We start from the raw sequence: 10,822 nt of genomic DNA on the forward strand, positions 1-10,822 counted from the left end.
GTGATTTCGACATATCCTGTGTGTTTTCCATGCGTGTCCGACAGCTGATTCTGGCGCGTCCGGCAGGTAGTTTCAGTGAATCAGGCACCTGGTTCCGGCGTATCCAACAGGTGGCCCCGGCATGTCTGGTAGGCGATTCCAGCACATGTGACATGTGGTTCCGGTGTATCCGGCAGGGGATTTCGACGTGTCCGGCAGGTGGTTCCAGCATGTCCAGCACCTGGTTCTGGCATGTTTTGCAGGTGGTTCCGTCATGTCAGCACCTGGTTTTGGCATGTGTGACACCTGTGTCTGGTGTATCTGGCAGGTGGTACTCACAAGACTGGCAGGTGGTTCAGATGTGTCTGGAACCTGGTTTTTGGCATGTGCGACACCTGCATCTGGTGTATCCGGCAAGTGGTTCTCACAAGACTGACAGGTGGTTCAGGTGTGTCAAGCAGGTGGTTCTGGCATTTCAGGCACCTGGTTCTGGCCTCTGCTGTACCTGTTTCTGGTGTATCCATCACATGGTTCCAGCGTGGCTGGCACATGGTTCTGGCATATTCGGCAGGTGGCTTCAGCGTACTGGGTGCCTGGTTCCGGCGTATCTGACAGTGGGTTCCATGGTTTCTGGCAGGTGGTTCCTGCATGTCTGGCATGTGGTTCCGGTATGCTCTGAATGTGGTTCCAGCGTGTCCGTCAGGTGGCTACCATGTGTCCAGGACCTGATTCCGTCGTGTGCAGTTGGTACTTTCAGAGTGTCCAGGTGTTGGTTCCAGCATGTCTGGCCATTGGTTCCCGCATGTCCAGGGGTGATTCCGGTGTGTCCAGCAGGTTGTTCTGGCCTTTTCCAGAAATTGCTTCTGGCGTACCCAGGACCTGGTTCTGGTGTATCCGGCAGGTGATTTTGGCGTGTCCAGCAGGTTGTTCCGACGTGTTACGCTGGTGGTTCCGGCCTCCGTGGCAGGTGTTTGTGGCATGTCTGGCACCTGACTCTGGCGTATACGGCAGGTGGTTTCAGAGTATCTGGTACCTGGTTGCGGCATATCCAACAGGTGGTTCCGAAGTGTCTGGCAGGTGGTTCCGGCATGTCCAGAAGGTGGCTCTGTCATGTCCAGTGGGTGACTCCGCCACTTCCCTCAGATGGTTCCGGTGTGTCTGGCAGGTGTTTCCTGTGTGACTGGCATGTGGTTCTGGTACGTTCAGAAGGTGGTTCCGGCGTGTCTGGTGGGTGCTTCCGGCATGTCCGGCAGTTGGTTCTGGCATGTCTGGCAGGTGGTTCCGGTGTGTCTGAGTGGTGGTTCCAGTGTGTCCGGCCGGTGGTTCATGCATGTCTGGCGGGTTTTTCCAGCATATAAGCTGCCTGTTTCCAGCGTTTCTGGCAGGTGATTTTGGCATGTCCAGCAGTGGTTCCGGCAAGTCAAGCAGGTGGTTGCAGCTTGTCCGGCACCTGATTCTGGTGTACTTGACAAGTGGTTCCGGCGTGCCCAGCATGTGGTTCTGGAGTTTCCATCAAGTGGTTCACGCGTATCTGGCAGGTGGTTCAGGGTGTCCAGCAGGTGGTTCAGGCATGGCCAGAATGTGGTTCCAGCATGTCCGGCGGGTAGTCTGACATTCTGAAGCACCATGCCAGGCACACTAAAACCAGATGTCCAACACGCCAGTACCACCTGCTGGACATGCCCGAACCACCTGCCAGACTTTTGTGAACCACCTGCCGGACACGTTGGAAGCACCTGCTGGATATGCCAGAAACAGTTGTGGCACACGCCGAAACCTGGTGCCGGACATGACTGAAGACCTGCCAGACACTATGGAGCCACATGCCTGATACACCATAAACAGGTGTCTCACACCTGAACCAGGTGCTGGACATGACTGAAACACCTGTTGGAGAAGCCTGAACCACCTGCTGGACGAGAATGAACCACCTGCCTGACACTCCTTAACCACCTTCAGGACACGCTGGAACCCTCTGGTGGACACGCCAGAACGACCAGCCGGACAAGCTAGAACCACTCGCCTGCCACGTTGGAGCAATGTGCGAGACACGCCGAAATCACCTGGTGGATATGCTGGAACCGGGTCCTGGATACGCCAGAACCAACTTCAGAACAACATGCCGGACATGCCAGAACCATCACCTGGAGATGCTGAAACCACCAACTAGACTCGATGAAATCAGGTCCCAGACATGCCGTAGCTACCTGCCAGACATGCTGGAATCACCCGCCAGACATGCGGGAACCAACTGCCAGACTCACCGGAAGCACCCAATGGACAGGTCAGAACCACCTTCCAGACATCCCAGAAGCTCATGCCAGACACACAGGAACCCCCTGCCTGACACGCCGGAACCATCTGAATGATAAGCCAGTAGCACCCACCGGATATGCCAGAACAACCTGCCAGACAAAACTGAACCACGTGTCAGGCAAGATTGAACCACCTGCCGGATATGCCTGAACCACTTGACAGACACTTCGGAACCACACGCCGGGTACGGCGGAACCACCTGTCAGATATGCCAGAACCAGGTGTCAGACACGCCGGAACCACCTTCCAGACAGGCCTGAACTACCTGCTGGACACACCTGAACCACCTGCCCGACAGTCTGGAACCAACTGCTTGACTCTCTGGAACCACCTGCCGGACAAGCCAAGATTCCCTGCTGGATATGACAGAACCAAGCTCCTTATACACCAGAACCACCCAGGACTCATGCTGGAATCACCCACCGGACACACTGGAACCACCATTAAGACACACCGGAACCACCCCCCACACACGTGGGAATCAGGTAGGGGACACAGTACAACCTGCTGCCGGATGGTCCGGAACCACCTGCCAGACACACTGGAACCAGGTGCCCGACACGCCAGAACCAACTGCTGGACACGCCAGAACCACCTGCCAGATTTGCGAGAACCACCTGCTGGATGCACTGGAATCACCGGACGGATACTCCAGAAACATGTGTCGCACATGCCAAAACCAGGGTCCAGACACGACTGGACCACCTGCAAGGCATGCTGGAACCACCTGCCAGACACGCCAGAACCACCTGTTGGATACGCCAGAACCAGGTGCCTGATTCGCAGAAACTACCTGCCGGACATGCCAGAACCAAGTGCCGGAAAAGGGAAAATAATACTGGGTGAATACTGGGTTTCACCCAGGGGTCAGTGATAGGGAGGGCAAGGAAAGAGACCTAGGAGTCCAGAAAAGCCAGACTGTGGACAAACAAGATTGATGTCGAGCATCCTCAACAAAAACCAATGACAAAAAAACAGACTCACCAACTCCAGAGGGGGCTTGACTGCATCTAAGGGGACCCCTCTCCGATCACAGACATAACACAAAGACAGACTCAGTGACTTCGGGTGGGAGCCTAAAAGCCCCACCTCATCATTCCAGAGGAGATTCATTCTCCAGAGGGATCCGGAACCCTAGACTAGTCAACAGGGATTGCTCCTGTTTCACCAGAGCCAAGCATCGTCCCATCCTGAGTAGCTGGGTCATGCAATCCTTCCATTCAGAGGGGACTCTCACTCCCCTGAGCCAGGCTACCCCCAGATGGGACTCAAACCCTGAAGCCAGACATTAACAGGAAGACTTTATGAGGCAACTTAAAGAAATAAATCTTATAGCCATGCTGTGCGGTTGGCGCCACTCACCTCCATTGAAAGATCCACAGAGCAACGCGCTCAGTGCAGCTGCTGCTGGGTCTCCCGAGGGGGCGGAGACATCAAGCTGGCAACATGAGCACCACAAAGAGGCAAACCCGATATTGGGTGCCAATTTGTTACTGAAAGCAAAACGCGTTCCATCCTGGTGAGTTACATCAGACTCTCTACCAGAAGTAGTTGTCTCACAAAGTAAGCTATATTTGCAGCAAATAGGAGACCATGAGGAATCATTTCCAGAGTCATGGTGTCCCCAGACAAAGGGAAGGAGGGACATTTATTTCAGATGGGGAATGAATATTCAAAAGGGAGAGGTGAGTATCCTCTTGCACAGACTCAGATAGAAAGCATGCTTCCACACACACTGCAGGTGATGGTAAAAAGGCCTACGCTCCTCCTGGAGAGAACTTAGCATTAAAAATAAGGCAAAGGTCATACATGTAGCTCTTGTGGGAAGGTCTGGTCTGGCACCAGGAGGTTGGTGATGGCATCTTCTTAACATAACAAAAGGAAAAAATTTGGAAAAAGTTAAATTCTTGTAAACCCACTCTTGAGTTCCTCAGGACAACTAGTCAGTGATAAGGGCAGGTCCCTGTCAGTTCTGACAGGGTCACTGTGAATTCAAGGGAGGACTCTGTGAGGTCAGAGGGGGTATATGTGAGGTCAGGGGAGGTATCTGTGAGGTCAGGGGCACTCCCCATGAGTTCAGGGGTGGGTCTCTGTGAGGTAAGTGGGTGTCTCTGTGAGGTCAGGGCAGGTCTCTATGAGGTCAGATTTGGTCTCTGTGAGGTCAGAGGGGTTGCCTCTGATCACATGGGAGAGCCATGTGGCCAGGGAAGTTCTCTGTTAGGTCAGGGGAGGCCTCTGTGAGGTCAGAGGGAGTCTCTGTGAGGACAGATGTTGTCTCTGTTTGATCATGGGTGGTCTTTCATGTCAGGGGAGGTCTCTGGGTGGCCATGCAGGTCTCTGAGTTCAGGGTCATCTCTGTGAGGTCAGAGTTCTGCAGGGGAGGAAGACATTTCCTCCATCCACTCTGGGTCCTTCTGGCTGTACAATGAATTAAATTCACATGAGACAGAATAGCAGGAGAAAATTAAAGCTTTATAACATGTATACATGGGAGAGACCTAGAAAAACTGAGTAACTCCCCAAAATGGCTGAAGCCATCACCTTAAATACCATCTTCAGCTAAAGACAAAGGAGGATGTTGGGGGTGGAGGGAGTCAGTTATGGGAGATTATCAGAAAAGCACAGTACACAAGAGTAAGGTTATATACAGATATAAGTCCTTGCCTTCTGCATTGATAAGAGTTTCTAGAGATAAGGTCATCCCCCTTCTTCCTGGTACAGAAAGGGAGATATCTTTACAGATGGAGATTTCCTTTACAAATGTAAATATCTCTTAACAGAGGGTAAGTAAATTCTACTTTTCAGAGTTTCTCTCATGTCTGCAGTTTTTTGAAAGATTTTTAAATTTTTTTTTATTTTTCCTTTTTCTCCCCAAAGCGCCCCTCTACACAGCTGTGTATTCTTAGTTGTTGGTCCTTCCAGTTGTGGCATGTGGGATGCTGCCTCAGCATGGCTTGATGAGCGGTGCCATGTTCACACCCAGGACTCAAACTAGCAAAACCCTGGGCCACTGAAGAGGAGCGCGCAAACTCACCACTTGGCCATCGGGCCAGCCCCCATGTCTGCAGTTTTTAAAATTAACCAGCCCAAAATAATCCTCATGCTAAAGAGACGTATCTTGGGATGGCCAATTCCAGTCCCCCACAGTTCTCTGTGTCTTCATGGGAGGTCTCTGTCAGGTCAGGGAGATCTCTGAAATCAAGGGAGTTCTCTGAGTTCAAAGGAGGCTTCTGCGAGGGGATGTGAGGTCTCCGAGGTCAGCAGAGGTCTGTGTGTTGTCAGAGGAATTCTCTGTGAGGTCAGAGGAGATATCTATGATATAAGGGGAGGTTTCTGTGAGATCAGGGTAGGTCTCTGTGATGTAAGGGGATGTCTCTCTGAGGTCAGGGTTGTCTCTCTGAGGTCAGGGTTGTCTCTCTGAGGTCAGAGAGGTCTCTTGATGTCAGCTGTGGCTTCTGTGAGGTCAGGGAGTACTCTGTGGGGTCAGAGGTGGTTTCTGTGGGGTCATGGGAGTTCTCGGTGAGGTCTTGGGAGGTCTCTGTGACATCAGAGTGTGTATCTGTGAGGCCAGGGGAGGTCTCAATGAGGTCAGAGGGGCTTTCTGTGAGTTAGGGGGAGGTCTCTTTGTGGCCAGATGGTGTGTCTATGAAGTCAAGTAAAGTCTCTGTGAGGTAGGAGAGGTCTCTGTGAAGTCAAGGATGTCTCTGTGAAGTAAGGGATATCTCTGTGAGGTCAGAGGGGCTGTCTCTCAGGTCAGGGTAGGTCTGTGAGGACAGAGATGTGTCTCTGATGGTAGGCGAGGTCTCTGTGAGAGAAGGGAGGCCTATCTGATGTCTGGGGAGATTTCTGTGAGATCTGGGTGTTTCTCAGATGGCAGAGAGGTCTCTGTGAGGTCAGGAGAGACCTCTGTGATTTCAAGGAGGTCTCTGTGAGATCAGAGGTCTCTGTGAGATTAGATCTTGTCACAGTGAGGTCAGAGAGCATGTTGTGATGTCAGGGGAGGTCTCTGTGAAGTCAGACCAAGTTCTGTGTGGCAAGATCAGCTCTCTGTGAGGTCAGAGTGGGTATCTGTGAGGTCATGGGAGGTCTCTGAGATCAAGGAGATCTCTGTGAGTTCAGGCAGGCCTCTGTGAGTTCAGGGGATGTCTATGTGACATCAGGGGAGGTCTCTATGAGATAAAAGTGGGTCTCGATAGGTCAGGGAAGGTCTCTGTGAGATCAGAGGGTGTCTTTCTGAGGTCAGGAGCGGTCCTCAAAGACAGGGAGGTATCTGTGATGTCAGGCAAGGTCTCTGTGAGACAGGGGAGGTCTATTCCAGGTCAGGGGAGGTTTCTGTGAGATCAGAGAATGTCTCAGAGGGCAGGGAGGTCTCTGTGTGTTCAGAGAATGTCTCTGTGAGGTTGGAGAGGTCTCTTTGAGGATAAAGATGGTCTCTTTGAGGTCACTGGAGGTCTCTGTGAGGTCACATGAGGTCTCTGTGAGGTCAGAGTGGTCTCTGTGACATCACTGGATGTCTCTGTGACCTCACACAGGTCTCTTTGATGTCAGGGAGGTGTCTTTGAGATCAGAGAGGTCTCTTTGTGCTCACTTGATGTCTCTGAGTTCAGTGGAGGTCTCTGATGCCACTGAGGTCTCTGAGGTCAGGGAGGTCTCTGTGAGCTCAGGGGAGGTATCTGTGCAGTCAGGGGAGGTCTTTTAGGTCAGGGAGTTCTCTTTTAGGTCAGGGGAGTTCTCTCTGAGGTCAAAGTGGTCTATCTGAGTTCGCAGGAGGTCTCTGCTAGCCCAGAGGACATCACTGTGAGGTGATGTGAGGTCTCTGTGTCATCTGAGGGAGTCTCTATGAGGTGTGGGGAGGTCTCTGTGAGGTCAAAGGGTTTCTCAGTGAGGTCACGGGAGGTCTTTGTGAGGGCACAGTTGGTCTCTGTGAGGTTAGGGAGGTCTCTTGATGTGAGATGGGGTCTCAGCAAGGTCATGGAGGTCTCTGTGAGATCAGGGGATGTCTCCGTGTGTCAGAGCGGGTCATCATCAGGGCAAGGGAGGTATGTGTATGGTCAGAGGGGCTATCTGCAAGGTCAGAGGAGGCCTCAGTGAAGTCAGAGGGCTCTCTGTGAGGTCAGGGGAGGTCTCTGTGTGGTCAGAGCAGACCTCTGTGAGATCAAGGAGGTCTCTGTGAGGTCAGGGGGGTCTCTGTTTGGTTAGAGGGGGTCACTGTGAGGTCAGGAAGGACTTTGTGATGTCAAAGGTGGTCCCTGTGATGTCAGAGGAAGTCTCTGTGGGGTCTCTTTGAGGTCAGGGTGTGTCTTTATGAAACCAGAGGATGAGTTTGTGAGGTCAGATGGCATCTCTTTGAGAACAGAGGAGGTCTCTGTGAGGCCAAATGGGGTCTCTGTGAAGTCAGGGGAGGTCCCTGTGAGGTCACAGTAGGTCTCTGAGGTCAGCTAACGTCTCTTTGATGTCAGAGGAAGTCTTTGTGATTTCAGAGGAGTTCTCTGTGTGGTCACAGGAGGTCCCTATGAGATCAGGGATGTCTCTGGGGTCAGGGAGGTCTTTGAGTTCAGGGGAGGAATCTATGATGTCAGGGGATGTTTCTGTGTCATCACCAGGGTTCTCTTTGAGGTCAGAGAAGGGGTCACTGTAGTCAGAGGTGGTCTCTGAGGTCACTTGACATCTCTATGAGATCAGATGGGGTGTCTGTGATGTTGGACATCTCTGTGAGGTCAGGGGGATGTCTCTGTGAGGTCAGAGGGGGTCTCTATGAGTTCAGCGGAGGATGTGACATCAGAGTAGGTCTCTTTGAGGTCATAGGAGGGCCCTTTGAGGACAGAAAGGGGTCTCTGTGAGGTCTTGGTAGGTCTCTGTGAGGTGAGAGGGTTTCTTTGTGAGGTCAGGGGAGATCCAGGTGAGGTCAGATGGGGTGTCTCTGAGGTCAGGCGAGGGCTCTGTGAGGTCAGGAGAGGTCTCTCTGAGTTCAGAGGGCATCTCTTAGATTAGGGGAGGTCTCTGTGAGGTACGAAGATCCCTCTCCCCACCACTGCCGAGACCATCAACCTCCCTTGGGACGCAGGGCATGGCTAGCAAGGACCCAGATGAAGCAGGCACTACCTCCCATGTCGGGCACATGACACACCCAGGGGCTTCCTCCCCCAGCAGGGCCAGTGACACCTCCCAGAAAACCTTCAGGACTCAGGGCCCTTTTCTCTGTCCTTGCCCCACTGACAGAGTCTTGGCCCAAATGAGTGGGACAGTCAGCCTCCTTTGGGTATATCAGGCAAGCCCTAGGGTGGTCTCCCTCCGCCCCTCCTCGGTGGACTCAGGGAGTGGGCCAGGAGAGGGCTTCTCTCAGCCCTTCTTGTCAGGTATCTCCCAAGGGGAGCACCCTAGGCGGAAGGAATGCGGGCTTTCCTCAGTCCAGAGTGGAGGATGGGAACCGCTGATAGGAGAGCATGCCTGTGGGTTTCCCCTTCGTTCCCTGGGTGGCATGCCTGTGCTGCCACACTCCTTTGGCAAGCCTTTCTCAGCCTTCTGACTTGACACAGCTTTCCCAACTCCTGGGGAAGAAAGGTTCATTTGTGATGAGAGGCTGTGTTTTTTCCAGCAATAAGTGAGGATGGGGATGAACCAGCTGGCACAGGGAGTCTTGCTGCCCTTCTGGGTCAGTTGGGAGCAAACAGGGCCAGAAAACCTCTTCCAAGGAGGAAAGCAGCTACCTGAGCAGAGAGGGGAAAGGGTCATGAGAAGCCCTGAAGGAAGTGGGAACCCCAGCTCCCTGGCAGCTGCACGGGGCCTCCGCCAGAGGGCGCCCCCACCCCGCCAGATCCCCCCCACCCAGTGCGGGGCTCCCAGTGAGGCCAGAGGCCGGATTCCTCCCCCCACCCCTCCCTCCCACCCGTGCATGCACAGTGGGAGGAATGGTCCTCAGGCCAGGGAGCAGGGCTCCCACAGTCGTGAGAGTCAGTCAGAACCCTAGGTCAGGTCGGGGAGGTAGAGAGGCCATGGGTGCACCTGCCCTCCTCTCCTCAGGTCCCCAAGATTCTGGATGCCCACGTGGCAGCCCACGAAGCCAACGTCCAGCCGTCCCTACAGGTTTTTCTCCCACCGCTGCCCTACAAGGCGCAGGGAAGGCCAGACAGGGTGCTGAAAGGCAGTTTCCAGGCGTCATCCGTGGCCTCCAACCTGGATCTGGGTGCAGGAGGATAGCATCCGACGGGGAAGGCGGGGCGTGACACAATCCCTGCGAAAGATCCCCGAGGGCTGCTCCTGGTGAGGATGATGCTGGCCACCACCCATCTCGACCCTGAGGCGGCTCCCTCCCCTAGACTTGGCCAGAGGTGGCCCGTTCCATAAGGCCACCACCCAGGGATCTCTGACTCTCCCAGGGAAGCCCAGGCAACTGTGGAACGCCCCCATCACCGCAGGCATCCCTCAGGCCAAGGCCAAGACTAAGTCTGGCATCCTCCCTGGGGAGCCCAGGCAGGGCACTAAGGACCCGGGTGCGGCGGGCAGCAGCTCCCAGGTCGGGCACACCAGAATTCCAGCAGCTTCTACCTCTGATAGAGCTGATGACCCTTCACCGAAAACTTTCTGGACCCAGGGCTCTTTCCTTCCTAGCAGTCCCATGGACACCGTCTTGGCTCGAGGGGCTGCGTTGGCTGGCCCTCTTTGGGAAAGTCGGCAAGTTATAGGGTTCTCCTCTCCCTCTGCCCCAGAGTGGCATGTGGGTGGGTCCTCCCAGTGCAAGCACTTACCTGGGGGGATGCCCCATCCGTTACGTAGGTGGCCAGTCTGCTGTGCCGCTCTTCTTTGCAAGGAGCTCCAGGCCTTCTGACAGACTAGGCACAGTCTTCCCTCCTCCTGGGGTAGAAATGTTCAAAGGTGAACTAGGGTCCACCTTTCCTTCTCCTGTTTCTCACCTCCCCTTCTGACCTTCGGCTCAGGTGGCTGCTGGCCTTCTCACGGGGGAGGCCTTCTGACCCTGTTTTCCAACAACGACTAGGGGAGGACACCCAGGCTGTCTCTCTGCCAGCTGGCTCATTCCAGGCCTCAGTGACTGGTAGAAAAATCACAGCCCCACATCACAAATGAACCCTTTGACTCCAGGAGGAGGAAAGGCCCTGTCTATTCAGAAGTCCCAGAATGCCTTGCTCAGTAGTGTGGCAAGGCAGACAGGCCACCTAGGGAGCAAACCAGGAGCCCTCCATGCAAGCTCTTCCCTCAGCAGGACTCACCCTCAGCTCCAGGAGTCAGACAAGCCTGATGTCCTGCTGCCTGGGGCACTACCCTTGCCAGAAATCCTAGAATAAGGGTGGAGAGATACCTTCTCCTGGCTCTTTCCCTGAGTGCACAGCCACAGGGCACAGGGGGAGGCGCACTCTGGCTTGCCTGCTTTCCTTCAGCTGTGTTTCACATCCCCTTCCCCCGTTCCGCTCAGGTCACTGCTGCCTCCTTGGAAGAGATTTTCCAGCCCTGTTTGCTCACATCTGACCCAGAAGGGCAGCAAGACTCTCCCTGTGCCAGCTGGTTCATCCCC

At 54.2% G+C, this 10,822-nt stretch overlaps 1 long non-coding RNA gene across 2 annotated transcripts; it reads right to left on the reverse strand.

Moving 5' to 3' along the window:
- Positions 1 to 3,191: 3,191 nt before the first annotated feature.
- Positions 3,192 to 10,271, reverse strand: LOC139042860 (uncharacterized). 2 transcript variants are annotated; one of them, XR_011499997.1, is made up of 3 exons: positions 10,041 to 10,271; positions 9,298 to 9,526; positions 3,192 to 8,998 (listed from the first exon to the last, which is right to left on the reverse strand). It is a non-coding gene; the product is annotated as an uncharacterized lncRNA (long non-coding RNA). The 2 variants fall into 2 exon arrangements; XR_011499996.1 differs by having other exon boundaries at positions 3,192 to 9,002; positions 10,041 to 10,269.
- Positions 10,272 to 10,822: the final 551 nt, after the last annotated feature.

Source organism: Equus asinus, unplaced genomic scaffold, assembly GCF_041296235.1.
Source record: "Equus asinus isolate D_3611 breed Donkey unplaced genomic scaffold, EquAss-T2T_v2 contig_1, whole genome shotgun sequence".
In the NCBI taxonomy this organism is placed as follows: domain Eukaryota; kingdom Metazoa; phylum Chordata; class Mammalia; order Perissodactyla; family Equidae; genus Equus; species Equus asinus.